Source organism: Anguilla anguilla, chromosome 3 (genome assembly GCF_013347855.1).
Source record: "Anguilla anguilla isolate fAngAng1 chromosome 3, fAngAng1.pri, whole genome shotgun sequence".
NCBI classification, from domain to species: Eukaryota; Metazoa; Chordata; class Actinopteri; order Anguilliformes; family Anguillidae; genus Anguilla; species Anguilla anguilla.
Genome location: NC_049203.1, coordinates 29,323,527 through 29,327,850, shown reverse-complemented (window position 1 = coordinate 29,327,850; position 4,324 = coordinate 29,323,527). Strand labels below are relative to the sequence as shown.

The 4,324-nt window shown below is 47.5% G+C and overlaps 1 long non-coding RNA gene across 1 annotated transcript; it reads right to left on the bottom strand.

Annotated features, from left to right (window-relative positions):
• Positions 1–1,398: 1,398 nt before the first annotated feature.
• LOC118222439 lies at positions 1,399–2,448 on the bottom strand. The gene is made up of 2 exons (XR_004764284.1): positions 2,146–2,448; positions 1,399–1,594 (listed from the first exon to the last, which is right to left on the bottom strand). It is a non-coding gene; the product is annotated as an uncharacterized LOC118222439 (long non-coding RNA).
• Positions 2,449–4,324: the final 1,876 nt, after the last annotated feature.

Sequence of the window (4,324 nt, the reverse complement as noted above, 5' to 3'; positions counted from 1 at the left end):
CAAATCCCAAAAATGAACGAAGCTCAGAAAGATGGACGGTGCGCTTCCACTCCCTCACTGCAGCAACTTTTTCCGGGTATGTGGCAACACTGTCTTCTGAAACTAAATGATCAAGATATTTAACCTCCTTCTGAAAAAAATGACATTTTGACAATTTGAGCTTTAAATGCTGCTGTTGGAGGTGTGAGAACACTTCTTCCAATCGCTCCAGATGCTGCTGCACAGTGGAAGAAGATAATAACATTGTCCAGATACAGCAAGACAGACTGATGACGTTTATCCCCAAACATTCGCTCCATCAGCCTCTGAAACGTCCCAGGGGCATTGCATAGCCCAAAAGGCATCCGGTTAAATTCAAAGAGGCCAAATGGGGTGCAGAATGCAGTTTTGGCGCGATCCTTTTCCGCAACTTCTACCTGATTGTACCCGCTGGCGAGGTCCAGTGTGGAGAACCATCGTGCTCCCATCAGGGCATCCAAGGACTCGTTGATTCTTGGTAGCGGGTATGCATCCTTTCGAGTCTTGGCATTAAGTTGCCTGTAATCCACACACATACTTATGCTGCCATCCTTCTTCTGCACCGGCACAATCGGAGACGAATAGGGGCTGTGTGGAGGAAAACCCCTTCTTAGGTTCGGTGGGTGAGTCGGTGATGAAAGAATAAAGACTAGAACTTATGATTTCTTCTAATAACCTTTTTATTCTCTTTAATCAATAATCCTTTTCATGTACGTAGGCCTACGGGAGGTCTCTAGTACCATAAAGATACATAGAGAGCTTCTTCGCATTATGTTTTTACATCCTTTTTATACAACCAGATCTCCTCCTACCCTGATGTATCTTCCCTTTAAAATAACCAATCCCAGCCTAGGTCAAACATATGTTTCATAAGTTAGTTTAACAATAACTATTATATAATCTTCCATTTTAATCAATGACAGATATTTCACTACACACACTTACAGAGAAATGTATATGCATGACTTGAATAACAAGTATTTGTCCTCATGGTTAACAATTGTTCCATCTTCCAGTTTCAAAGTACATGCACTTTACATGCATTCACTACATGCTGTAATCCAACTGAAATATTGACTCATATACACACCACCATGTTCTAACAAACTATGTTTATATCATTACTGTTGCTGTGATTACTTTGATTTTCATTCATTCATTTTAATAGAATATAATCTATACATTTTCTAGATCAGTATCCTTTCTCTTCTCTTACAACTCAAAGGTCTTCTGCACAAGACTGTTTCCCAACAGAAGTTACTTACAAAATTCCACTAAGTAAATGTTTACAATTTTCCCTCCTGCAACTGGGGTTCAAAGATTCTCTAGGCAGTATGCATCAGTGTACAAGGAGACCACTGTCTTTCCTTAGTTACAAATAGACTGAAAAATAGTTTACTGTGCTGGTGAATGGATGGTTCAAAACACTGTGGAGAGTCGGTCAGAACTCTGGCTTTGCTTATTGGTGGGGTTCCAATGACCAGGCCGTAGTTGCAATGAAGGGTTTTATTGGCATTGATCAAGGTGAAATAGCTTTGTATTTGGGTGTGTGTGGGTGTTTATGTGTGTGTGGTCTCTACAAATATAAACAAAATATAAAATACAGAATTAGTTGTACATAATAGACTCTTTCCAATATACATGGTGCCAATAATATCTACCTAAACATAACATGTATATTCACTATTAATCTACTTAACCTACAGTCTGTAAGATAACCTATAAAATACACTCCCCAGAACCCTCTCTGCCTAGGAAGCGATATTCGCATACGGTACACGAGACTAAAGTATGCACCTCCGCGTGCAAGGCACATGGGCACTAAATGCGCATGCGCAAGTGACCGAAAGTAGGTCAACTCCCCAGATTAACGTACCTTACTTAATTGCACTAGCGATAAACTAACTAATAATACTAATTTTGCTTCCATTATGCATCCACAAACATAAATACCTCACAAAAAGGCGATCCATTTACTATATAAAATCCTAAGCATTATTAATACTCTTTACGCCATCTAGCATTAGTCAATGCACACGGTAAACAGGCTCAAACCGATTACAACGGCACAATGCTTAGTTACAGAACAGTAAATGCAACGGTCGGGAAACCCGGAAGGCAACTTACGGTTTCATGAACGCACAAAACACCTTAACTAGCCTTATTACAAAAAACAGAACAGAGAACGTTAAGCTAAAAGTTCTTGTGAACTTGCGTTCGGCTATGCTGTACCGGAGCTCCCGTTTTTTCTCCTCTAATTTTCTTCTCGCGCGATTCAGGAGGCACTCCCGCTTCCGGCCAGTGGTTGGCTAATCAGTCCCCACCTCTTAAAGGAACAGGACAGCCTTTTTAACAGCCGCCCCCAAATTCACAAGGTGAATTTGAACATCTAAAAAGGCCATGGGGTCCCGACGAGCAGGCAATGATCAATCCTCTTCTGGAAGGGCAGGCAGACTGATGAGCCTCGCCACAGGCCGCATGTATGTCCTGTCCTTCACCAACACCTCAGCAGACCGCACCCGGTTGTCGGCCCCGGGGAAGACTTGAGTGACCTTACCTACAGGCCAGAGGGCACGGGGCAGCTGGTTGTCGATAATCATTACAATGTCCCCCACCTGCAGGTCAGCTGCGGTATCAGTCCTCCATTTCTGGCGAGCCTGGAGTCCCGGTAGATAATGCGTTATAAAGTGTTTCCAAAAGTGGTCAGCCAGTATCTGGCTATGTCGCCATCTTCGTCGGCCCAAAATCTCAGGGCCCTCATAGACAACTTGAGGTAGGGACGCGTCCCGCCGCCCCATGAGGAGACAGTTGGGGGTGACGGGATCCAGGTCCGCAACATCTGATGAGGTGTATCCGAGAGGTTTTGAATTAAGGATCCCCTCAATCTCAATGAGGACAGTACGCAACACCTCTTCTGTGACTGTTTGGGCTCCTATGGTGACCTGAAGCGCAGCTTTCAGGGAGCGGATCTCTCTCTCCCAACAACCTCCAAAATGTGGTGAGCCTGGTGGGTTGAAGGTGAACCTGATCTGCTGGCTCGCGAGTTGATCTTGGAGCTCGGGATGGAGGGCTGTGAATGCTTGCTGAAGCTCTCTTTCTCCTCCTCTGAAATTTGTACCTTGATCACATAGGAGCTCGTGGGGCCTTCCCCGCCGGGCTATAAAGCGTCTCAGGGCCATCAGGAACGCATCAGTATCTATGCTGCTAAGGAGGTCTACATGGACTGCTCTAGTGGTCATACATTTAAATAGTATCCCCCACCTCTTCTCATTCCTGCGTCCAATCTTAACGACGTATGGCCCGAAACAGTCAACACCCGTGGAGTAAAAGGCGGGTTTAAAGATACGCTGCCTTGCTGGGGGGAGGTCGGCCATCTTGGGTGGATCTGGACGCCCTCTCCACTTCCTGCACCCAGCACACTTTCTCTGGTGGTGGCGCACTGCCTCGCGCCCACGCAGCACCCAATAACGTCTCCTGATTTCTGCGAACACCCTCTCTTGACCAGGGTGATGGAGCTTGTCATCATAATCTTGTATGATCAGCCTGGTGAGGGGGTGCTGAGGGTCAAGGACGATGGGATGAATCACGTCTAATGTGAGGTCGCTGCTGCGGCGAAGACGGCCACCCACTCGGATGAGTCCCGTTGCCTCGTCGAGCTCTGGGGCGAGTGGTAGGAGACGACTAGATTTTGTCACTGGTTTACCTGCCTTCAGCTGGGCTACCTCATCAGGAAAGGAGTCTCCCTGTGCGTGCCGCAGGGCTTCCAGTTCAGCAACGGCATAGGCATCAGCTGGGATGGGGGCTGCAGCGTCTGCCGCCCCATGAAGTTGGCGGGCAGTAACTTCCAAATACTCACTCAGGGTCTGGTGTTGCTGTGGATCTGGCAGGGAATGGACTGAGGTTGCCAGGACAGTAACAGCAGGTCGTCTCATCTCACTCTCCGGCTCGTTCGGGGTTGAACAAGGCTGTCCAGGCCACTCCTCCGATGGCCGCTTTAGGAAGGCTGGGCCACGGGTCCACCTGTGGCCCTCACTCAGGTCCCGGAGAGCAAGTCCGCGTGTGATGTCATCTGCTGGGTTGTCCCCTGATGGCACATATTGCCATGTAGCAGATTCGGTCAGCTCTTGGACCTCCGCCACTCGGGTGCCCACAAAAACTTTGTAGCGACACGAGTCCGACGACAACCAGGTGAGTACAGTCATTGAGTCAGACCATAGGGTGAGGCTACAGATGGAGAGAGTCAACTCAGTGGCAATGACCTTGGAGAGCTGTGCGCCAGAGAGGGCCGCACACAGCTCTAGGCGAG